The 26918-nt window shown below is 39.9% G+C and overlaps 1 protein-coding gene across 14 annotated transcripts in view; it reads right to left on the bottom strand.

Moving 5' to 3' along the window:
* The window catches only part of APBB2 (amyloid beta precursor protein binding family B member 2), a 397886-nt gene that overhangs the window by 294662 nt on the left and 76306 nt on the right, over positions 1-26918 (bottom strand). For all 14 annotated transcript variants that reach the window (XR_007151499.1, XM_047855461.1, XM_047855459.1 and 11 more), the window contains exon 2: positions 23083-23238. The gene's annotated coding sequence lies outside the window, so the exon portion shown is untranslated. The remainder of the gene's footprint in view (positions 1-23082; positions 23239-26918) is intronic.

The following is a 26918-nucleotide window of genomic DNA, read 5'->3' as shown; positions in this document are numbered from 1 at the left end:
ACATAAAATTGTAAGATATTTGAAGTGTACATCGTGGGGATTTGGTATATGTATTCATAGTGAAAGGATTCCCCGCATCTAGTTAATCACCACATTTCATCACCTGACATTTATTTATTTGACCATAGATCCTCATACCTTATTCATCTTATAGCTGAAAGTTTGTACCCTTTTACCAATCTCTCCCTATCTTCCTCACCCCCTACTCCCAGCAACCACTTTTCCACTCACTGTTCCTGAGTTTCACTTTTTAAAAAAGACAGATTCTATATAGGGCACAAAAGCAAAAATGAACTATTGGGACCTCATCAAAAGAAAAAGCTTCTGCACAGCAAAGGAAACAATCACCAAACTAAAAGGCAACCAACAGGAATGGGAGAAGATATTCGCAAACGACATATCAGATAAAGGGTTAGTATCCAAAATCTATAAAGAACTTATCAAACTCAACACTCAAAAAACAAATAATCCAGTGAAGAAATGGGCAAAAGACATGAATAGACACTTCTCCAAGGAAGACATCCAGATGGCCAACCAACACGTGAAAAAATGCTCAACTTCACTCATCATCAGGGAAATACAAATCAAAACCACAATGAGATACCACCTTACACCTGTCAGAATGGCTAACATGAACAACTCAGGCAACAACAGATGTTGGCGAGGATGTGGAGAAAGAGGATCTCTTTTGCATTGTTGGTGGCAAGGCAAGGTGGTGCAGCCACTCTGGAAAACAGTATGGAGGTTCCTCAAAAAACTAAAAACAGAACTACCCTACGACCCAGCAATTGCACTACTAGGCATTTATCCACGACATATAGGTGTGCTGTTTCAAAGGGACACATGCACCCCCATGTTTATAGCAGCACTATCAACAATAGCCAAAGTATGGAAAGAGCCCAAATGTGCATCGATGGATGAACGGATAAAGAAGACGTGGTATATATATACAATGGAGTATTACTCGGCAATCAAAAAGAATGAAATCTTGCCATTTGCAACTATGTGGATGGAACTAGAGGGTATTCTGCTAAGTGAAATTAGTCAGAGAAAGACAAATATCATATGACTTTACTCATATGAGGACTTTAAGAGACAAAACAGATGAACATAAGGGAAGGGAAACAAAAATAATATAACAACAGGGAGGGGGACAAAACATAAGAGACTCTTAAATATGGAGAACAGAGGGTTACCAGAGGAGTTGTGGGAGGGGGGATGGGCTAGATGGGTACGGAGCATTAAGGAATCTACTCCTGAAATCATTGTTGCACTATATGCTAACTAATTTGGATGTAAATTTAAAAAAATAAAATTTAAATAAACAGATTCTATATAAGTGATACTACATAGTATATGTGCTTCTCTGTTGGACTTATTTCACTAAGCATCATGCCTTCAAGGTCTATCCATGTTGCAAATCACAGGATTTCCTTCTTTCTCATGGCTGAATAATATCCCATTGCATATAGAGAGACCACCTCTTCTTCATCCATTCATCCATCAACACTTAGGTTGTTCCCATTTCTTGATTACCATGTATAATGCCACAATCAATACTGCAGTGCACCTATCTCTTCAAGATCTTTCCTTTAGATATATACCCAAGAGGTGAGGTTACTGGATCATATGGTGGCATTTCTATTTCTAATTTTTTGAGGAATCTCCATAGTGTGGTCCCTAGGGGCTGCATCAATTTACGTTCCCACAAACAGTGCATAAGGGCTCTCTTTTCTCCACTCCCTGGCCAGCATTTATTATCTTTGTCTTTTTGATAACAGGTGTGATATCTCATTGTGGTTTCGATTTGCATTTCCCTGATGATGCGTGACGTTGAGTATCTTTTCATGTACCTATTGGCCATGTGTATGTCCTCTTTGGGAAAACATCTATCCAGTTCCTCTGTCCATTTTTCAGTTGGATTGTTTGGTTTGAGGGCTATTGATTTAGAGGAGCTCTTTATATACTTTGGACATTAACCCGTATCAGATACATGATTTGAAAATATTTTCTCCCTTTCAGTAGGTTGCCTCTTCATTTTGTTGATGGTTCTCCTTTGCTGGGCAGAAGCTTTTTAGTTTGATGTGGTCCCACTTGTTTAAGTGATCCTTTCAAAAACATAAGTCAGATCAAGTTAGGTCTCTGCTCAAAACCCTGTCATCTCTCTTAGAATTGAGTATTTTCAGTCCTCATTCTGCCCTGCAGCACCCTTCGTACCCTACCCCTCCCTCCAACCCCGTTTTTTTTGTTTGTTTGTTTTTTTGCTTCACTCTTCCTTTGTTCACTCTGCTCCAGCCCTAAGGGCAGCTTTGCTGTTTCTTGAACATGCCAAGTCTGCTCCCAGCTGAGGGCCTTTGCCCTTACAGTTCCCTCCACCTAGAATGCCACCTCCTGGGTCTTCATGTCACCACATGTCACTGATTCCTGCTCACCTATAACTGCCCCACAGGGCTTTGCCCATCACCATCTCTAGAGCAGCCCTCTCTTGCCTCCAGCTCTCTCTCTCTCTCTTTGATTCATCTTCCTTGTGCTTATTACCCAGATCTAATACATATTATTTGCTCATGGTCCATCTGCTCCTATGAGAAAGCATGGTCCCAGAGAGGGGGACCCTGTCTGTTAGGATTACTGCTCCTGCTGCCTGCCTTGAACAGGGGGTGACACACAGTCAGCACTCAGTGTATACATGTTGACTAAATGAGTGATTTGGCCAGGAAAAGAAAATTTTTAACTGCCAGTCTGCTTTCTTACTGACTGCAGTAAGATGTCCAGTGGCCACCTTTCAAAGATACTACAGAAGGGATTCTGAATAAATGAAAAGATGAGTTTATGGAATAACCTGCCATCCTATGTGAGGTTTTCCACCCTGCACAGCAAAACCCACTGAGTACACAGTAGACAATAAAAAATACGAATAAATTGAAACTGTTTAAACCAGGGCAACAAAGATTTTCTACAAAGGACCACACAGTAAATAACTTACACTTTGCAGGCCACAGAATCTCTGTCACAATCACTCAGCTCTGCTGTCACAGCATGCTAGCAGCTGGACACTGTACATAAATGAATAAGCACAGCTGTGTTCTAATAGCACTTTAATCATGGACAATGAAAGAGGAATTTTGTATAATTTTCAGGTATCACAAAATATTATTCTTAATTTCTTTTTCATTTAAACATGTGAAAACTCTTCTAGGCTCATGAGCCATGTCAAAGCAGGCAGGAGGCCAGATCTGGCCCCCGAGCTGTATGTAGTTTGCTGATCCCTCATTTAAAACATTCTTGAGGGAGGCTTTCTTCTACCGATAAAAAACATTCTGAACCATGAATCTGTCGGATATTCTACAATTAATTCAGCATAGAACAACCACATTTGTTAAAGAATAATAAGCTGGATAAACAGTTGGGTGAATAAACATTACTAATTCACTCTTCTAGGACTGTTCTTCTACCCAGATTTTAGTCATCTTCAGGCACAAGCTATGTTAGCCTTTTTTTCCTCAACTAAGTGTTTTCATATTCCATCCTAGTACAGAAATCTCATCTGGCTTCTTCTTTTATAGTAAGGGGAACTGTAACAAAACCTTAGGATAAAAAGAAGAGGGTGGTTTCCTGGGCTTTGGGGCAAGGCAGAGTCTATGTAATGTTTTATGACAAAGTGCATAATGTGTTGCTTACACTCTGCTTTCAAATACTTTCAAACACACCCTGTTGTGTGGGCCCTGGAATGAGAACTATTTGGATTGCAGGTGTTGCTACAATTTAGGGTCATCTGTCCTCACGAGCCACAAATTTGCTGAAAAGGCCAGGCCGGAAGATGGCATGACTAAAACATGTTATTTCAACACCTGAAACTAATAACACTGTATGTTAACTGGAATTAAAATAAAACTTAAACACACACACACACACACACACACACAACATAGTCAATTAAAAGTTTTTAAAGAGAGGCACCTGGGTGGCTCAGTTGGCAAAGCATCCGACTTTGGCTCAGATAATGATCTCACAGCTCATGGGTTCGAGCCCCGCATTGGCTCTGTACTAACAGCTCAGAGCCTGGAGCCTGCTTTGGATTCTGTGTCTTCCTCTTTCTCTGCCCCTCCCCCACTCATGCTCTGTCTTCTTCAAAAATAAATAAACATTTTTTTTAAGTTTTTAAAGAGATTAAAAAAATAATAAAAAGATTAAAAACAGGGGCACCTGGGTGGCTCAGTCAGTTAAACGGCAGACTCGTGATTTCAGCTCAAGTCATAATCTCATGGTTGGTGAGTTCGAGCCCTGCATCTGGCTCCACACTGACAGAGAGGAGTCTGTTTGAGATTCCAAGATCATGACCTGCACCGAAATCAAGAGTCAGACGCTCAATCGACTGAGCCACCCAGGCGTCCCTGACGCAGAGGATTTTAAATTTCACTCAATTATCTCAACAGTCTCATCTCTTATGTAATAGCAACATATGACAATACGGAATTTGAAGAAGCACTCTTCACGCTATCACTTAGAAGAGTCAACCAAACACAGGAAGGCGGTGTAGTTTTAACATCAAACATGTCTATCTGACCCTAGATACACAGTAGAGAACAGGTACACTTCACTTCAAATCTCCAGGTATTTTAAATATCCTGATGTTGGGTGTCCCAGAAACCTGATCAAGACAGAATTCAAAAGGAAAGTTCTCAACATTTAGCACCCCTCATCTTCTCCAAGCCTAGGAGACGTGGCACAAAACCAAAACTCATTATCACCTAATTAATTACAGACCCCACCTGCCCTGTTTGAAAACACATCTACTGAAACGCGACGCGAAAAATCGTAAGGTTCTTTGAAAGACCTCTAGTGCTCTGCTTCTTGAAGCATTTGTTTTCCAACTCATACTGTAAGTAACACAGCCCACAGATTTACTGTGAAAACCAGGATTAAATTAAGCTTCAGTTAAATTCCAAGCTGCCAGGGACAGTCTCCCGAGAAAGCAGACGTGGCTTGAAACCCCGGCATCTCACGTACGTGGTCCAATTCGCACCAAAGACAGCCGTCCGCAGAGCCGCCCCATCTCCGTGGGAGTTGCCTCCATTCCGCTGAGCTGGGGACTCTCCACATAAATGAAAGCTGATACATCGAACCACAGAAAGTTGTAAGAGCAGCGCCTCCGCTTCATCTCACACTCTTAATTCTGTTTCGGAGGGAAATGAGAATGCTGACAGGGCAGGCAGCTCCAAACAAAAATGGGCAGAAGTGAATGGATACGCCAAGGAATCGCCACTGTCCTTGCCCGGCAACCCGGCGGGCGTTCAGATAGACATTCTTTTGGGAATACCCAGGGCACCGCCAAATCGCCCTCTTCCACACACCCGGGGAGCCGGGGATGCTGACGCCAGGTGATAGGAGAAGTCGCCTGGAACAGCCTTGGCGTCGCTCATGCTGCTTTGCTAGCGCTGCCCTAACAAACTACCACACACCGTGTGGCTTAAAGGTGGAGATTTCGAAGTCTGAGACAGTGTCAGTATCAAGGTTTGGCAGAGTTGGTTTCTTTTTCTGAGGCCGCTCTCCTTGGCTTACGGATGGTGCCTTCTTGCTGTGTCTTCACCTGGTCTTCCCACTGTATATATGAATCCAAATTTCCTCATCTTATAAGGACAGTCATAGGGGTTAAGGTCCACCTAAATGACCTCATCTGAACTTGACTGCATCTTTAAAGGTCCTATCGCCAAAACACAGTCACATTCTAAGGCACTGAGGGTTAGGACTCCCACATAAGAATTTTCAGGGGACACAATTCAGCCCTTTACCCTGCCGGAACCACTGCCATGGCCAAGTTCCATGTCCATTTATTCTTACCAGTGCCAGAGGCTAGACTTAATAAACAGGTAATTCTCACTTCTTTTGAAAATTAACTACCTTGCGGGCACCTGGGTGGCTCAGTTGGTTAAGCATCTGACTTCACCTCAGGTTGTGATCTCAGAGCTTGTGGGTTCAAGCCCCGCATTAGGCTCTGTGCTGGCAGCGTGGAGCCTGCTTGGGATTCTGTCTCCCTCTCTCTCTGCCCCTCCCCTGATCTCTCTCTCTCTCTCTCTCTCTCTCTCTCAAAATAAATAAACTTTAAAAAAAAAAAAAAAGGAAAATTACCTTCCTTTTTTAATGAAGGACTATTACATTCAACAATGTCCCAACACCATTCTGATCTTGATTATCAAAAAAAAAGCAACCTATCACTTTTAATGCCTTTATGAAAACTTCATTACATACCATATCCAATAGTCAAGTCTTTGGGGGCAGGGGGATATATACAAAAGATTTCTAAGCACCAGCTGCTAGTCCACATTTTCTAAGCAATTTGCACTGCAACAAAGATCCAAACGTGGAAAAATCAGGACTTTCACTTGACATTCGTCATAAAGGCAAGTGTAAAAAAATACATTTTCACTCATTTCATGTGTGCCTTTTCACGTAGGCATTCATGTCTTTGCACGAAGGATTACCTATTGCTGTGTTAATCTGTACTGCCTGCTACTGATATCAAAATGGGTTTAAAGAAATAACTCTGACATCAAGACTTCTATTCAAACCAGGTGCATGGCCAAGAATATTATCAGCAACGTGTAATAAAGTCCTGTATCTAAATGATCACCAAAGCCTTTTTAAAAAGAAATACCAAAAACAGTATCATTTATATGATTTCAATCTCAATTTAAGTGTTCTAACAATTTATGACCTCAGACCCACCTTGGTCCTTCATGTTTGACTACGTTACTCATTAATTCCATAAACATTACCGAGATTGTCATGCCATAGCAGGCAGCATGCTGGAGGTGGAGGCAGATGTTAAATAAAATCCCTGCCCTCATGGTACTGACATTCTGATAAGATACATACATCACTTCCTCTACTGTCCTACAAACACATTTTCCCTCCCAACTTTCCAAACTGGGGTACTAGTATCTCCAGCACCCCCTGCTTACCAAAGACAAAACTTATGAGCTATTTTATATCTTCCATTCTCCTTCACATCCCTCCTGGGGTCTCTGATGGCTATTTCTAACCCTGTCTCCTCCACCTGCCTCTCCACCATTATCACCATGTACTCACAAGCCCCAGCTCCCTTTATCAAGCACCCACTCCCCACGTGGCACTACTCTAGATGATGGCAATGGATCAGTGACCACAAATTTAAAAAAAAATCCCTGCTGGGGTGCGTGGGTGGCTCAGTCAGTTAAGCGTCCAACTTCAGCTCAGGTCATGATCTCACAGTTCATGAGTTTGAGCCCTGCATCCGGCTCTGTGCTGACAGCTCAGAGCCTGGAGCCTGCTTCAGATTCTGTCTCTCTCTCTCTCTCTCTCTCTTTCTCTCGCTCTCTCTGCCCCTCCCTCACTTGTACTCTGTCTCTCTCAAAAATAAACAAACGTTAAAAAAAATTAAAAATAAAAAAATTTAATAAAACCCTGCCTTTTGGAATTTATATTTATGAATTTATATTTGCATAAATTCCTCTTGAAATTTACATTATAGAAAGGAGAGGGAGATAATTACTTAAAACATAAGTAAAGTCTTCAGTGTGTCAAAAAGGGGTAAGTTCTATAGGATAAAAATAAAGAAGGATAAGAGGGATTTGTGAAGATGGCAGGAGAGTTTGTAATTGTCAATGCATCAATCAGAGTGGTAGAATAGGTTTCACTGATACAGTAACATTTGAGCAAAGATCTAAACCAGAGAGGAAGTTAGCCATGCGAATATCTGGGGAAGAGCACAAGGGAAGAAGACACAGCAGGTGTAAAGGCCCTGAGGCAGAAATATGCCCAGTCCGTTCAAAGGCTAGAATGGCTGGAGTAGAGTTAGCTGGGGGAGGATATGAGCAGATGAGGTCAGAGAGGAAAGGAAGGGGTATCATATGGACCCTTCCAAGTAATTAGAAGGACTTCATTTTTTTACTGTGAAGACAGAAATATAGCAAGTTTTGAGCAGAAGAGTACCACGGTGTGACATGAGGGTTAACAGGATCACTCTATTGAGAACACAGCACAGCGAAGCAAGGACAGAATGAAGGAAAGCAGCTGGGAGGTCCCTGGAATAATCCAGACAAGACAGAATGGTGGCTTGGGTCAAGGTGGCAACAATGGGTATGTTCTGAAGGCCAAGTCAATAAGGTTTTCTGATGGATTGGACCTGGACACAGGTCTACATTTCTTCCTTTTCATTGATAATAACTAAGCCCAAGCCCAGACCCTTCTCCTCATTCCTAGATGGCTGGGAAACTGGAAGTTGCTCCTCCCATCCCCAGTGCTCGCATCTCTCTTCATTCTACAAACCGCAGCAGGACTCCTGTTCAGAACACTCTCCCATCATAGCATCACTTGCTCCCCGTGAGTCTCTTTCCAGAGCACAGACCTGCTCCAAATCCCTCCACCAAGCCCATCTCCTTGCCTGCCTACACCTGCTCCGAGACCTCATACACCCTCCATCACTCCTTCTGGGGTCTCCATCCACCCTTCCTTCCCCTCTCCAACTGCCCTAAATCTTATGACCCGGGCCCTTGAAGGTTCACTGGAGATGCCACCTCCTTTAAGAAGTCTTCCCAAGATGGTCCAGCTCATACTGATTCCTACTCCCTCAGGGTTCCTGTGGCCTTTACCACCTGTACCAACTGTTGCACATCAAACTGGCCCAGCTGGACTAGAAAGCAAGAGCCCTAAAAAGCAAGAGCCATGCCATCCACTTCTCAGCCCCATGCCAACTAATGTATAGAAAGCAATTATAATAGGGGCTGAAAAGAAGGTCATAGCAAAGAATGAAAGAATATGTTTTAATTACTATAAATGCAATTTCAACACTGAAAAACTGGGAGCAGTCACATTAAAACTCAAATCTCTGCTTTCTCTTGAAATACTGGAAGGTCAGGCAACACTGGACTCTCATTCTTGAACAGCTAAGTAGCAACTGTCCCCTTTTTTCCCCCCCGCTTTATACCCCAGTTCACTTGCTTACTCTTCTCTCAAGTCCTGGTAGGTATTTGAGTTTGTAATCCCTATATTTAGGCACTGGTTACCTTGAGTTTTAAAATTATCAGGTTCTTATGGGAACTAAGTATTTATTGAAGGTAATATTGGGTTTTCTCTTTCATGATATCCAGTGTCAATGGTATTGATTCAGACTTCTCTAATTTGTAAACATAATCAATTACACACACACATAAACAAATATATACATATATATGTATTTCGGAAATGGTCCCTCGAATCTCCCTAATAGATTATAACTCTTACACTATGGGTGAAGTACCTTGAAACATGGGGATTATATTTCTTGACATGACTCAGCTCAAGAGGGTCAGATATCAGTACATAAACTATACAGAAGGAAAGGAAGACAAGATGAAAATAAATATTATTGATTTTGATGAGCTATTCATCAAACCATTTTAGGAAAAAAGCAGTTGCTAAAATTCTTTTGAACCTAGAAAAAAATATATGGCTTTGTTGATTTTCTAAAATAAAACATCAGGTGGTAGAGATTGAAATATGTATAGATAAGGGGTAATACATGGGCTTATTCTCCAGACCACCAGTGCCTACATTCTAAAAAGAAAAAAAGAAAATTGTCATTTCCTAATTATTATTAAATTTCAACAAACTGAGATCACAGGAGGTAAAGTTTTCAGACAAGCCTATCAAGAGTTGAAGACTTAAGCAGTAATTGTTATTGGAAGAGTTTAGGGGAGTCGTCTCCTTTGACCTATCACCCATGTCTAGGGCTTTTAATTAAGAGAAAAGCAAATCTGGAAACAGAAATCCAAAGATATTTAAAAGGCACACTGGCTTTATCTCTGCATCAGTCATTACTGCTAGTCTAAGCAAGCAGGCCTTTCTTAGCAAACAGCTTTCCTGATTAGCAATCAGATTTTGGAGACTTTCATGACCACCTCCAGCCTTGTGGTCTGAAAAGCAAATACAGTTCAGTCCAAAGCCCATATTTAAAGCAAACAAACTGAGCATAAAGGTACACTTTCAGACACACTCCAGCAAGATGGGATTCTTTGTCCTTCAAATCACATTTGGTAAATATCTTTTTCCTTCCTCTTGCTCAACCCAGTGTTTTAACTAATAAGCTTTCAAGGGAATGTTTGCTGGCTTAGCACATACTTTACCACCCTTCCCACAAAGACCACCCCCTTCCTCTGCATGCAAAGAGGACAAGAAAGTCTGGCAAATGAATATTAGAGAAAAATTTAATGTTTTTAAAAACATTTAGTAGGGTTTTATAAACCGCATTAAAACACAATGTCGAAAAATGGTCCATGATCATACTGCCCAGTTAGCTCCCGATTCTTTTTTAAAAGGAAAGAAAATGAATAAATGAGCATGGTTTGAAACTCAAATACAGAAAAGAAAAAGAAAATTTTTCCAGTGTATTAACTTTCACATCTTTTTAGAGAAAAAGTATGCATACCAGCATATATATCTTTTTAAGAAGATTTATACAAAAGACAATGGTATTTATATGATTCTACAAAACATTTTTTCATTTTCTATAGATACATGAACATACGTGTGTGTGTATGTATTATATATTACATTACATATATAATTTCAAATCAGCACACACACACACAGAGCTAATTCACTCTTTACAAACATTCTGTAATGCAACTTGTACAAATATCCTGGCACGGTTTTAAGTGAGCCTATTTATGAAACTGCTGGTGGTTTTACATTTTGAAATATATTGCCAAATTGCTCTTCACTGGTGTCTATTTTAGAGGATAATTTAATCTCAAGCAGTAGTCCCTTTTCTGTATGTGTTATGGACATCGAAACTAACCTGCTTTGTCTCCAGCTGTATCACAGATCAGACAGACACCCCATTGCAGACCTAGCCAAGCTCTCCCAGATGACTCAAACTACGTGAACCAAACCAGAAACATCTTACAGCAAAGGCGGAGGTTGGCAATCACAGCTTTGTAAAGGGTTCTGTGTGGCTGACTGTTTACTTCTTTCTACATTCTTTGTCTAAGACACAACCTCAGGAAAAGGAAGGGGATTAACATCTCATAAGTACTTGTCTTAGTCCTTTTGGGCTTCTATAACAAAATATGACAGACCGATGGCTTGCAAATAATAGAAATTTATTTCCCACAGTTCTGGAGGCTGGGAAGTCCCAGAACAAAGTGTCAGCATCGTCACCTTCTAGTGAGAGCCTTCTTCCTGCTTCATAGCTGGCCTTCTCACTGTGTCTTCACATGACCAAAAGAGCTAGGCATCCCTCGGGAATCTCTTCTGTTAAACACTCAATGACTTAAGTACCTCCCAATCTCTCCATCTGTTCATACCATCATCTTTGGGAGTTAGGATTGCGACATGTGCATTTTGGAGGGACACATTTCATTTAGACCATAGCAGTACTTAACCATGAATACTAGCAGTTGAAAATACTAAGAAAGCAGTAGATAGACCAGAGCCTCAAACCATCTAGAGTTGAACAACTTGGTCCCTCATCATGGTCAAATTCTAGGGAGCTCCCATGATAGCACAAAGAAGCTGGAAGTCCTCAAACAATGAGTGCAGAATGGGGATGCAGGATAGTTAGGAATGTCCAAGGCTTACCTTATTTCTTCCTTTTCTAAGTAGCTGCCTGGGAGTATCTGATTCTCCTCACAATCAGATACCTCTGGGTAATTCACAAAGAGTTGACAAAGTGTGTGGGTGGGCCACACCCCTTGGCTATAAAACCTAGGACTTCCCAAACATGCCCTGCATTTTTATTTCTGCCTCCAAGAGTCTGATTAAATATTTTCCTCAGATAAAAAGGCTTGCAAACGCCTATCTACTGACAACTTCCTACCGCCTCATTCATCAAAAACAACAAAATGCTACTTTTCCAAATTCATCTACATCTATATTAGCCACTCTCTCCTTGGAAATTCTAAAGCATTCTATTCATCTAGTTCATCTTTTATTATCTCACCAATTATAAAAATTATGAAAGATGCATAAAGAAAGAGACATAATAAAGAAAGTTTTCCATAGGTCAATCACTTTCTAGGCAGTGCTTTCATTTATACACGTAGACAATGGAGTTTGAGAAAAAAATTCATATTCAAATTTAAATTAGAACATGTGAGACTTGGATAAAATCATTTGATCTTGTGGACTGTAAGCTTCTTTATCTATAAAATAGAGTAATACTGCATCTCTCTCATAGGAATGTTGTGAGGATCAAATGAAATCTCCCACCCCACCCAACAAAAGCTGAGAAAGTGCTTAAGTACTTAGCATACTGGACACGCTCCATAAAATGTTAGCTCTCCCAGAAGGGCTTCTATTCTGGCTGTCTTTCCCCCAGGATATTTCATTTTATTCCCTCCAGCAACTGCCAAAGTAACCTTCCATACAGGATACTTCTAACAAGTTTACTTGGAATTTAACTGAATTGCTCTGAACTAAGTAAAATTAATTCAGCATCTCTCATTACTCATAGATTAATGCTCAAGAGCAGCAGTCATTTTTAACCCAATTTTAGAGCCACTGAGGACCCAATGTCATGGTTGGAACTCTTGACTTTTTATTTCTGAGAGGAGTCTGTGGTAAAAATCACTAGTTAGCCTCTTACTTTCCTAGGCACTCTTATACTTTAACCAGACGCCAGAAATGAACCACAGCATTAACAAACTATCTGCAAACTTAAGTCTTCAAAAGAACCACCCTTATGAAACCAAGCACAGAATAGTTACCAAGATTCTAAAATTTGTCCTCAAAGGGCCTCAGCTGCATGATGATTGCAGGAAAAATCATTTTCTTTAATTCGTAAAAAGGGTACACTAGCAAATTACACAGAACAATTTCCTAATGAAAGCTAGACTGATGTTGATATTCATTTTTTAAATAAATTACTGGCTTGGATACTGTCTATGTGAGAACATCCAGTAGACTATTTTTGTTTATGAATGAAGTGGCAAATCAATTCTTATTTGAGCAGCTAATAATCAATTTGGAAATTTCAGAAGTTATGAACAGAATTATCATGTCATGAATACAGATCTTATTCGGACAGTATAATCAAATTAAATGTTTTATTCGTTACAGGTCAATAGAGGACTGAGAAACTACTGTTTGTTCTTATAGTAGTAATTACATTAAAATAAATAACAATTGACTACATGTCATTCAAATATGGTATCTCTGAAGGCTTTCAAAGGAAGCCTAATAATTCACAGATTATTTAACATAAAAACTATAAAGAAAAAAATAAAAAGATGTAATATGTCAAACTCTATTAACATATTTATCATAAACATCCCCATTACAGATTTACACAAAAACATGGTTTCTCCTAATGAAAGCAAGTTCTGTTCATTCTTGTACTGGTTCACTGAGTAGGACTAGTGTTGGTTCACTGAACGTGACAAAATTGATCTGATTTTGCTTCATCTGCAACCAAATGATTATAAATAGGCTGGAGCCTTCACAGATGTAATTATACCACAACTCAAACTTTGGTGTATCAATCATTCTGAACCCCAAACATCAGTCAGCACAAGGCTCTCTATAAAAGAAAGGGCAGTTAAGAAGTTACTATCACCCAGCCACATTTTGCTTCAGCTCCCTAAGAAAAACAAGACCAAAACCGTATTTCCCTAGAACATCTTACATACTACAATCCTCACAGGGTCAATTCATCATTCTGCAAATAGGTCGTAAAGATTTTTTAAAGGCACCAAAGAGAAAGAAAAGATTTAAAGGAATAGCAAACAGGACAAAAAAAACCAGGATGCCCACTTCCCAGGCCCTGCAGTTATAAGCAAAGGTTACCTGTGGTTTTTTTCTTTTAAATGAATAACAGAAAGAATAATTCCACACTGCTCTACGGATGCACTTTTATGCAGTGACATTCTCGGCCAAAGGACTGCCATGGAAAGCACAGGGGGAGGTAGGAAACATGTCAATTACCATCAACTTGGTCTACCCAGGTTGAAATAAGAAGATTGCAAAGAAAGAGCAGGAAGCAGAGAAGCCATCCTGAACTGAGCCTTCCATAAACCGGGAAGCATGGCTTGACTTACTAATGGAACTGGAAAAAACTTACTCTAAATCTAATTTTGATTTTGATACCCGATTAACGTGGCAGAAGTCAGCTTTTAGCTTTATGTCAGAAAAAGGAAATGTCTCTGAATTTCGCCAACACCAAAATCTTATATTTTTTCACATTACAAATAAGTCATTCCCCAAACAAAATTGTAACTTTATGAGAAAACAAAGTAAAAGAAAATGATCAACTAGAATCCAAATACCATAAAAAAAACCCTTTTTTTTCCCCTCTCAATCATATGCATTCACAATTTTTATAGAGTTGTAATTAAGGAAGAGACATAAATTTTCAGTCTTCATATTTCCAATACAATTATTTTAATGTCTTGCATGCTTGCTTTTTGAGAACTATACTAACACAAAGATAGAAATAGCACAGGTAAATATTAAAATACAGATGGCATTTTAATTATACTATGAAAAAGGTCCAATTTTTATGAAACATATAAAATCATACTATATTCCCAAAACTCAAAACATTTTTTTTTAATGTTTGTTTATTTTTGAGAAAGAGACAGAGAGACAGAGTACAATCGGGGAGGGGCAGAAAGAGAGAGAGGGAGGGAGACGCAGAATTCAAAGTAGACTCTAGGCTCTGAGCTGTCAGCGCAGAGCCTGATGCGGGGCTCAAATTCAGGAACCGTGAGATCACGACCTGGACTGAAGTCAGATGCTTAACCAACTAAGCCACCCAGGCTCCCCTCAAAACCCAAAACACTGTAATTCATAGATTTTCTTTTAGTAAAATAGTTTTGCGAATTTTATCACTGTATGTAAAAAAGACCCAATTCATAGAATCATTAATGGAAATTCTTGAAATTCTTGAAATTCTTGAGATAATATACCAAATTTGTAAATACTTCAGTCAATAGTTATTGGAAGTAATGGAAAATTTTAATCTGTTTTATTCTAATGGATAAGGAGCATTAGAATGCTTACCATCTTTATGAAAAACAAAGCATTTTTTTTATTTAAAGTAATGCATATCATATAGTTATCTAGAAAATCCATCTAAGTTGGTTTGCAATCTCTTCTACTATTTCAGATCTCCACATTTATCCCAAAGAGAAATAACCAGAGACTAGTACTTTTAACAGAGTAACTTAAACAGGAATAGAGAGGAAAAGTAGCAAAGATACAATAGCAAAAATAAATAGAGATACATTGAGACTTAACCCTACTTCTTGACCAAATGTTTTTCACAGAAAAACTGCATTGCAAAAACCCAAGTATTATATGGTACTAGCATAAAGACAGGCATAAATAATCAAAGAAACAGAATTAAGAGCTCTGAGATAAACTCTTACATTTATGGTCAACTGATTTTCTACAAAGATTCTAAGGTAAATCAACAGGGAAAGGATAGTCTTTTCAGCAAATAGTGTTGGAAAAATTGGACATCCATGGGGGGAAGTGGAGGGAGAATTAACATATACCTGAACGTCAGACCACACACAAAACTTAACCCCAAAGGGACCAAAAACCTAAGTGTAAGGACTAAAATAACAAAAGTTCTAGAGAAAAACATAGGAAAAAAATCTTAATGACCTTTAGTTATTCAGGGAATATTTAGGAACATCAAAATCATGAGCTTTAGAAGAAAAAACTGATAGACTGAACTTCCTTACAACTAAAAACTTTTTTTTTTTAACGTTTATTTATTTTTGAGACAGAGAGAGACAGAGCATGAGAATGGGGAGGGTCAGAGAGAGGGAGACACAGAATCCGAAACAGGCTCCAGGCTCTGGGCTGTCAGCACAGAGCCCGACGAGGGGCTCGAACCCACGGACCACAAGATCATGACCTGAGCTGAAGTCGGCCGCTCAACCGACTGAGCCACCCAGGCGCCCCACAACTAAAAACTTTTAAAACTCAATACCCAAAGAACAAATAATCCAATTTAAGAATGAGCAAAAGGGGCACCTGGGTGGCTCAGTCGGTTGAGCGGCCGACTTCAGCTCAGGTCATGATCTCGCGGTCTGTGGGTTCGAGCCCCACGTCAGGCTCTGTGCTGACAGCCCAGAGCCTGGAGCCGGTTTCGGATTCTGTGTCTCCCTCTCTCTGACCCTCCCCATTCTCATGCTCTGTCTCTCTCTGTCTCAAAAATAAATAAACGTTAAAAAAAAAATTTTTTTTGAAAAAAAAAAAAAAAAAAAAAAGACTGAGCAAAAGACACAGACATTTTTCCAAAGAAGACAAACAGGGGGCCAACAGACACATGAAAAGATGCTCAACATCACTGATCATCAGGGCAATACAAATCAAAACTACAATGAGATATCACCTCACATCAGTCAGAATAGCTAAAATCAACAACACAAGAAACAACAGGTGCTGGTAAGGATGTGGAGAAAGGGGAACCTTCTTGCACCTGGTAGGAATGCAAACTGGCACAGCCACTCTGGGAAATAGTATGGAGGTTCCTCAAAAAGTTAAAAACAGAACCACCCTATGATGCAGCAATTGCACTGCTAGGTATTCACCCAAAGAATACAAAAATATGAATTCAAAGGAATACATGCACCCCAATTTTATAGTAACATGATCTACAATAGTCAAATTATGGAAACAGCCCCAGTGTCCATCAACTGATGAATGAATAAGGAAGATGTGATATATATATATGTGTGTGTGTGTATATGTGTATATATATATATATATATATAGAGAGAGAGAGAGAGAGAGAGAGAGAGAGAGAGAGACAACAGAATATTCCTCAGCCATGAAAAGGAACGAAATCTTGCCATTTGCAATGACATGGATGGAGCTAGAGAGTATTATGCTAAGTGAAATAAGTCAGAGAAAGACAAATACCATATGAGCTCACTCATATGGGAATTTAAGAAACAAAATAAATGAGCAAAGGGGAAAAAAGGAAAAAGAGGCAGACCAGGAAATAGACTCTTAACAGTAAAGAACAAAAATTGATGGTTACTAGAGGGGAGGTGGGTGGAGGAATGGGTTAAACAGGTGATAGGGATTAAGGAGGGCACTTGTGATGAGCACCAGGTGTTGTATGGACGTGCTGAATTACTATATTGTACACCTGAAACTAATATCACACTGTATGTTAACAGGAATTTGAATAAAAACTTAAGGGGCACCTGGGTGGCGTAGTCGGTTGGGCATCCGACTTCAGCCAGGTCACGATCTCGCGGTCTGTCAGTTCGAGCCCCGCGTCGGGCTCTGGGCTGATGGCTCAGAGCCTGGAGCCTATTTCCGATTCTGTGTCTCCCTCTCTCTCTGCCCCTCCCCCGTTCATGCTCTGTCTCTCTCTGTCCCAAAAATAGATAAACGTTGAAAAAAAAAAATTAAAAAAAAATAATAAAAAAACTTAAAAAAAAAAAAAGAAACTTAAAAAAAACAGGGAAAAAAAAACTTGGGCTTCAAAGACAGCATTAAGAAAATGAAAAGACAAGCCAGAGACTGGGAGAAAATATGTGCAAGTTATATATCCGATAACGGACTTACAGACAAATAATTCAATATGAAAATATGCAAAGAATCTGAAGAGGCATTTCCCTAAAGAAGATACAGGAGTGGCTAAGAAGCTCACTGATTGCATAACTAGCTCAATAATAAGGAGATAAATTTCATAATTATCATCTTTTGTTCTTCTCAAAAGCTACATAATAGGATGATTTCATTAGAAACTCCAAAGCATGTTTGGTTTTTTTTTTTTCTCATATCACAGTCGTTTTCAAGTCACTGTAGAAAATAATGGTAACAACATCCAGATTGGACAAGAAATGAAACTACAATAAAACCTTGGATTGTGAGTAACTTGTTCTGCGAGTGTTCCACAAGACAAGCAAACATTTTTAATAAATTTTAACTTGACAAACGAGTGATGTCTTCCAATACAAGTAGTACATGACGCCGAACATCACATGATCACAACTGAGCCAATGGTTTTTCTCTCTCTCTCTCTCTCTCTCTGTGGCATTGTGGATGAGTGTCTCCCATGTTTGGTTGCTCAATCTCAGCCCGTGGTGTTTGGCAGAAATCAGGGACTTTTCAGAACATTGGAAGATGCCCACAACTGGCACTAGTGTATTTTTTGTCACTTCAAAGCACCTAGGGACACTCCTTTGCTTTTCCATACAGAGAGTAAGCTTAGGAATGCTTTGCTTCATTCTGGGTCAGGCTGCCTGCAGATATAGACCCTTTTCTCTGCTGCCTTATTGCCGGTTACATTAAGTACAGTATATGACAAGAGTTTATTAATGCTGTTCTGTAGTCAACATATGTGCGAGCGTATACAATGGCTCCCATTCAGGAAAAGGTTGAAAAGAAAGGCAGTAAGAAGAAGATGACTGCGGCGAAAGCCAAGAAACAAATCATCAAGAAGCACGAATGAGGTATGCAAGTGGCTGAAATTGCAAGATTTTGTAAGAAGTCGACGTCTGCATCTCATCTGCAGAGGGGGAGAAAAAGTCAGAGGAATCCCTTCCTTACTAATGAGATGAGCAAGATGTGTAACATGTGGGAAACAGTGCAAAATTTTGTAGAAATGCACCGCCTGAATAAGGCTGTAGCAATGCAAGCGATGACAATGCAATGTCACACTGTCCTCAAAAGAAGCAAAAGCAAGTGTCATTGGATAGGTTCCTTGTTAAAGTTGCACAAAAAGAAAAGATTCCATTGAGCCAATAAATAGCAGTGATTCCATTAGTTCCATTAGTGATAGTAAAAGTTGTCTTACACAATAACCCTCCTCTCTCGTCTCCCTCACACCAGCCACAGAGGTTTTCAAAAGCAAGTGCAGGTCAATTTGTTTATTTTTCTTCATATATTGTATTTTATTTATTATTTTGTATGATATTACAGTATTGTTATCATTTTTATATGAATATTTTTGGATTGTGGAACGAATCATCTGAGTTTCTATTATTTCTTATGGGGAAATTCACTTTGATATGTAAGTGCTTTGGATTACAAGCATGTTTCCAGAACGAATTATGCTTCCAAACCAAGGTTTTACTGTACTTAGATATAAACTTAATAAAATATGTACAAGATCCATATAAGGAAAACTACAAAACTAATGAAAGAAATCACAGAACTTCTAAATAAATGGAGTTATTCCACATACATGGAAAGAAAGACTCAATATTGTCAAGACATCTGTTCTTCTCAACTTGACCTACAGATTCAACACAATCTCAGTCAAAATCCTGGCAAGTTATTTGGTGGATACTGATAAAGTGATTCTAAAATTTACAAGGAAAGGCAAAAAGCCCAGAATAGCCAATACAATATTGAGGGAGAATAAAGTCGGAGGACTAACACCACCCAACTTGAAGATTTACTAAAAGCTACAGTAATCAAGACAGTGTGATACTGGTGAAGGCACAGGTGAATAAATCAATGGAACAGAAGAGCAAGCCCAGATACAGACCCATACAAGTACAGTTAACTGATCTTTGACAAAGGAACCAATGCCATTCAATGAAGAAAGGATAGTTTTTCAACAAATGGTGCTGGGATAACTGTAATTTCACATACAAAATATGAATCCAGACAAAGACCTTGACAGCTTTCACAAAAATTAACTCAAAATATCTGTAGATCATTTACCTAAATGTAAAACATAAAATTATAAAACTCTAGAAGACATAATAGAAATATAAAACTCTAGGAAATCTGGATGACCTTGGTTGGGCAGTGACTTTATTTTTTTTTTAATTTCTTAACATTTATTCATTTCTGAGAGACAGAGTGCAAGTGGGGGAGGCAGAGAGAGAGAGAGAGGGAGACACAGAATATGGAGCAGCCTCCAGGCTGCTGTCAACACAGAGCCCAACATGGGGCTTTAACCCAAGGACTGCAAGATCATGACCTGAGCTGAAGTCAGACGCTTAACCAACTGAGCCACCCAGGCACCCTGGCAGTGACTTTTAGATACAACAGCAACAATCCATGAAAGAATTAATAACTGATATTCTGGGCTTCATTAAAATTAAAAACTTCTGCTATGAGAGAGACACTATTAAGAGAATGAAAAAAACAAGCCACAGAACTGGAAGAAAATATCCACAAAAGACTTACCTGATAAAGGACTGGTATCCAAAACATACAAAGAACTCTTAGAACTCAACAGTAAGAAAATCCTAACAGGCACCTCACCAAAGAAGATATACAGATGGCAAACAAAGATATGTAAAGAGGCTCAAAGTCATGTGTTATTAGGAAACTGCAAATAAAAATAATAATGAAATGCCACAGAGGCACCTGGGTAGCTCAGTTGGTTAAGCGTCCTACTCTTGATTTCAGCTCAGGTCATGAGCTCACAGTTCATGAGTTCAAGCCCCACATAAGGCTCTGTGCTGACAGTGTGGAGCCTGCTTGGGATTCTGTCTCCCTCTCTCTCTGCCCCTCTCCCGCTTGTTCTTGTTCTCTCTCTCTCTCTCTCTCTCTCTCTCAAAATAAAGAAATAAACATTATTTTAAAAAATAAGGCTTGATGGACATAAGTATATAAAAATGGTCTTTATAAGAACCCAGAATTCAGGGGCGCCTGGGTGGCGCAGTCGGTTGAGCGTCCGACTTCAGCCAGGTCACGATCTCGCGGTCCGTGAGTTCGAGCCCCGCGTCGGGCTCTGGGCTGATGGCTCGGAGCCTGTAGCCTATTTCCGATTCTGTGTCTCCCTCTCTCTCTGCCCCTCCCCCGTTCATGCTCTGTCTCTCTCTGTCCCAAAAATAAATAAACGTTGGAAAAAAAAAAAAAAATTTAAAAAAAAAAAAAAGAACCCAGAATTCAGGGGTGCCTGGGTGGCTCAGTCAGTTAAGCATCCAACTTCGGTTCAGGTCATGATCTCACAGTTCTTGGGTTCAAGCCCCATGTTGGGCTCTGTGCTGACAGCTCAGAGCCTGGAGCCTGTTTCAGATTCTGTGTCTCCCCTCTCTTTCTGCCCCTTCCCTGCTCACACTCTGTGTTTCTCTCTCTCTCAAAAATAAATAAATGTAAAAAAAAAAAAATTTTTTTTTTAAATAAAGTCTGTTAATTTAAAAAAGCAATGTCACAAAAAATATAATAATAAAGTCTAGCATGAAGAAGAAGAAATAATCTTTAAAATTCATGACATGCTTAGAGAATTCTGCTTAAACTGAAAGCCAACTGAGGTTTAGGTGAGAAGAGCAGCTGTTACCCTGTGGTGTTAAAATAAACTCTGGACAACTTTCTGGGAACCTCTCATTTGGCTGCTCCCAAAACAATTGTGTTTACTGTAAACACCAGGATTCTACTACTAGGGAAGCTCCGAAATTATCTTCCTTATCTGCTATTCATTTTAACTATAGGCTCTGAAAAGCCTCCCTTTCTTTGAGACTCAAAAAGCAAGTAACTGAATTAAAAGTATTTTTTCCTAATGTTCCTGAAGACTAAATTCTACTTCTCCTTTGTTAAATAACAGCTCTCTGCCAGTCTCTCCAACACCCAGCAGAATTCATAATTGCATCTCTACTCCCACAGAACTTCGTTTTGTGTGTGGTTTTTTTTGTTTTTGTTTTGTTTTGTTTTTTGTTTTACCTCTAGTGATACATTTTTCACATCGTGTGTCAGCTAACTGAATACCAATCTGGCCCATCCCCTACACTGTGAGCCCCTAAAGACAGGGAGTGCCAATCATTTCACACTAACACCTCACACCTAGAAGGCATTCCCAATCAGGACTTTTTGGGTCTAAGTGATGGACATCTAATTCAAACTATCTAACTTGCCAGGAAAGTGAAACCAGAGTTACTGCCTTTAGATGGTGCTGTATCTGGGTTTTGTATACGGTGTGGGGTGTGTGTGTGTGTGTGTGTGTGTGTGTGTGTGTGATCTCTTGTATCTCCCTGCTCTGATCTCTGTGTTAACTTTATTCTCCGAAAGGCTTTCCCTAAGTGGTGGCAAAGAGGGAAACTAACAGCTCCAGCTTAAAAAAAAACACACAAAAAGGAAAAACCTCTTTGCAACAGGGTCAGTGAAAACAGTGGTGTCCTCCATAAACCGATCCTTGTGACCCTGACTAGCCAAGCTTATGTCACAAACCCATAACGGAGGCAGCGAGGTCACCTCCTTTGACGATGATACAGGCTGAAAACAAAGCAAGGGTGACTGACTGCCCAGGGAAAATCTAGGCGATTTATTGAAAGAAAGAAAGAGAAAAGGGATGCTGAGTGGGTGAAGTCAACAGACTCTCACTACTTTGCAGGGTCTCAAGACTGCTGACTCACTCCTGCCTGGTGAGTATTTATTCACTGTTTATTATGTATAATGCTGAGTTACTGCCTGAACACCCAATAGAAATGCTTGTTTGTAGTGCCTCTCCTTGTACAGGACACGTACTCAAAATGAACTGTCCCCACCTACTGCTCCACATGAGGTGGTTTTGTTTCATTCTCCTGGTCCACGGTGAGGCTATTTTGCATTTGTCTACATTCCTATTATTTTCAGGACGTTTCTTTTCTTCTGTCCTATGTGAGTGTCTTCATGCCAAATGTACACCCTGCCAAAAATGAACATGTTGCTAGCTTCTGTCCAGGGGGAGATAAAAGTAAAATCTTGCCAAGCAAACCAGGGCCAGCAGCACCCCAACAGGAACGGCAGGTTTCCATGATGCCCGCTTCCCAGTGTGAGAACACAAATGAGGGCAAGTCTGAAAACACCAGTGCAAGCCCATGCTTTCTCAGGACACGGTTTCTCTCCAAAATAAAACCAAGATCGCTGTGGTTGTTCTGCGCGGCCTCTGGCTGTGGCTTCTTACATGTGTGCGCTGAGGATGTTCCCTGAGAGAGGAGAGGACGACCAGCAAGACGATGGGACAGAGGAGGTGGGGAGGAAGACAATGATACACTGTACATGTAAATACGTCAGGATCAGATCTATCAATGCTAGGAGTCTCTCGAATAACTGGGAATGACTATTTGAGGCAGTTTCAGAAACACTTTATGGCATAAACAAAATGGCTTTTCCCTAGCTGACCCGATCCATTTCATCCAGGCTCTCTTATCTTATACTAACCTGATTTTGCTTAAGTTACTGTCTGTCTCCGGCTTTCACAGGAGCTTTCTTTTATGGATTTTCCATCCAGCAAATGTTTCTGTTCCACGGCTGGGCAGATCCGACCACAGCATGCTTGGCTACAGACCACAGCAGCTCACCCACAGCAGCTCCGACCTGGAGGGGGAAAGCCAGAAGCCATTGGAGGGATTCATATTCACAAACACACACACACACTCTCTCTCTCTCTCAAGAGTTTATGTTTGGCAGGATAACCCCAAATGTTTTCTAATTGTTTAAAATCATTAAGGAACAGAGACAACAGCTTATGAGGTGTCCTAAAGACAAGTGTGAGCTATCCTAAAGGAGGACTAAGGTATTTAACCATTATTGAGAAGGTTTGGCCAAACGATTATACTCTGTTTGTGGAAAATTCAAAAGCCAGATGTTTTAATTAACCACAGAAAACACAAGCTACAACTAAAATTTCATGAACACAATGATCTGCCCTGTGGAAAACCACAGGAATGTTCTGGCAAGGCTCAGTCTGAATTCTTGGGACACAGAGGGCTAGAATCATTCCCCTTAGGAACTCGAACAGAAAATTAACTTGCTCAATATGTTTTAAAAAGTAAAATGAAACCCAGATTTAATCTCAATCAAATAGAAAAACATTTCGGGACTTCAAAGGGCACCACACCAAAAGACACATTAGAGGAAGGTCATAAAGAATCCCAGTGTGGTTCAGGATTTAAAATGCATTTTCAATGCAAAGTGAATGCTGTAACAGAAAATTTTATAGGCTAAATAATCCAAAGGAGAAACTAATCACCTTTCATTTCCTAATAGAGAAAAATGATATATGAAACCAATATTCAACAAGTGAGTTATAAATATTATCAAATGTATAATATATTCGGGCAAAAGGAATCTCTTAACTCTCCTCCTTCATGCCAAACCTGTGGCCTGGCCCACGCTAGCTACCATGCTTCAGCTTGAGGAATCAAGGCATCCAGAAACACAGTGCTAAAATAACTTCTGCTCACTGGTATTGCAAGTTAACAATTCTGGCACGGAAAACTAAAATGAGGGAAACTTACAAAAGCAATTAGTGAACAACTAAGAACTAATAAACTAAGAAGTCCTCATTTGTTAATTATAGTATTAGCTATGACAACATCTATAAATGCTAAACATTGAAAGCCTGTTCGAGAGGGAACAGGACAAGTGTTATTTTCAGATACTGGGTCTACAATTCTATTTCTGTAAGTCAAAACAGACCCTGTCACAAGTGTGCCACGCATAATATTACATTAATCTGTACCTTCATTTGAAAACTCAGTCCCAAAAATCATCTCAAAAGGAATACAGGAAAGTTATATATATATATGTATGGTATGATCCCAATTTTATTCTACAAACTGAGTATGTATATTTTAAAGACACCAAAGTATGAAAAAAGAGCTATTTCTGGGTCATGGAATTAGAAGCCATTTGTCTTTCCTTGGTGTTTTCCAAATTTTCTACAACTTATATGGATTACTTGTAGAATTAGAATACTTTTAAAGAAGATTTTTATTAAACAGTATGAGAATACAAATCAGGAATTGGATGTCTATCCTACATCAGCCCGATCTGTGGGTTTCCTCTTATCTCATCAATAAGAGCTAATAAATTAAGAAGTCTTCATTTATCTCAACTCAACAATTCTTAATGTAGAAGTTCCAAACCCAAATGTCCAATAACACTGTCAGAACTGATTAACACTACTTTTCTAGAAATAAAAAGTTTGTGTTTGTTTTCTGCAAACTTACCACAAGTAGACAAGAAGACCATAGTTATTTCCCTCCTTTAGTTAATTCATCCAATCATCTCTGTCACTGTCATGTCATCTAATTTTTGCTTAATTAAAAAGAGTGCCTCCGGGTGTTACATACAATCTCACAGGAGCCCGGCCCTAGTGAGCACTTGACACCCTCTATTTTTGACACTCTTAGCATCCCAGAACACACAAAACACAGTGGTGGAATCTTAACACTGGAGGAGTTGGTAATCCATCATTCCAAGAACCCCCAAACTCCCTGAGGTTACAAATGAAGACAGTGAGATGCCCAGAGAGTTCAAATATCTTTACTGAGGCCACACAGCAGGGATGAGAGGATCAGAGATCAAAGTCCAGATCACCTGTCTCCACTCTGACCCAGCACTCTTTCCACCACTACAATGTCTCAGCACACACTCCTCCAAATGCAAGTTTGTATGAAACACACGCACATGTTAAATTCATACCAGCAAAGCCAGGAGAATAAGACAGACATTTGTTCCACCAAAAATGAAATGCATGCAGGAAAAAAAAAAAAAAAAAAAGACTCAACTGCAGGCTAAAAAAGACGTGGTGGCTCTGCCCAGAACACGTTCAAGCAGAGGAACAATGGCTGCAGTGTGCTCGGGCGGCAGGTGTCCAGAACAAAAACTGCCTATCACACCGAAAGCTTTCTGGTCCTAGCATTTGCCCTGTTGACAACAGCACATACCCAGCAATCAAAGCAGGACAAAGGGTTTTCAACAAGCTAAAACTACACTTGCAATGAGCCACCTGCAAGAGAGAAGAAAGATGCATGCTCACCCCAGTAGCTGCAAACAAGTGATTTATGGCATCAGGTCCTGGCCTCTTCCTGCCAAAATGACCCAACTCTTAGGGGAGAGGCATTAGTGGTTTCAAAAATTAACAACAGTCCCCGAGAACTAACGTAAAATAAAATGAAATAATCCTAATACTTCCTATCTTATGTCTGATACAACCTCAGAGAGCGAGCAAGATTTTTCTCTTTGCTTCTAAGTTATTTATTTGAAATACTGCTCACCTCCACTTCTTTCTTAGCATCCACCTACAGTGTCCCCGCCACACCAATCAGAAACCCAAGATTTGCACAAAATGTGAATAGCCTGAAAAGCAAGGGGAGAGAAGAGGACAGATGGCAATGACAAACTCAGAAACGCTCCCTGAAAAGCCTTTATTGAGCTCACTGCTCGTCAGCCTGTCCTACTGTGCAGCAGGACAACAAAGCCATGGGCTGTGAAGCTGCTAATAAAAAAAAAAAAAAAAAAAAAAAGCCGCATCGAGGGATGATGTGATCTCGCTTTGTAAGAGCCAGCACAAACACAATAGCTTGTCCCGCCTCATTTGAGAAGCCAGGCACCGATTAAAAAAGAAAATGTATTTTTTTCCACCCAAAACTGCTCCTCAAGTCCCTGCCATATATTTTCATGGCTGGATCCTGGAGGAAACACAACATTGGTAGTTTATTTATTCCCCCTTGATGCCTCTGTTCTAATACTAAAGGTCAATGTCCACAGCGGGCAAAGGGAACTGGATTCTTGTTGCCATTTCACAATGAAATCAAAGCTCTGTGGTATTGTTCAAGTAACTCTTTAAAGTTATTTGTAAGGCGATGATGGTAAGTTCAAATTTATCCGGCTGGGAGAACGAACTCTGACCTACTGATCAAACTGGATGAAATCTTGCTGGAGCCATCAAGTTATCTTTCTTAATAGAGATGAAACAGAAATTAGATCAGACTCACAGATTTTAAAAGGCTTTCTTGGAACCCTGGCTGGGTGTTGCGTGGTCTTTACTTCAGTGATGCCTTTGGCGAAACGTGCACCCAGATGCTTGCCACCATTTGAGAATCTTAGATGTTTGGCCGGCATTTTATTTTTCCTATTCTAATATCACAGGGAAGGGTTCTCCTTCTCGAGCCTGAGTCCAGAAATACCAGCCAAGCCAATTCAACACTTCAGAAAGTTCTATATCAAAATGACCAGGAAGACCAGGCTAAAATACACTGGAGAACATG

Source organism: Prionailurus viverrinus, chromosome B1 (assembly GCF_022837055.1).
Source record: "Prionailurus viverrinus isolate Anna chromosome B1, UM_Priviv_1.0, whole genome shotgun sequence".
NCBI lineage: Eukaryota > Metazoa > Chordata > Mammalia > Carnivora > Felidae > Prionailurus > Prionailurus viverrinus.
This window is presented reverse-complemented; position numbering and strand designations above follow the sequence as displayed.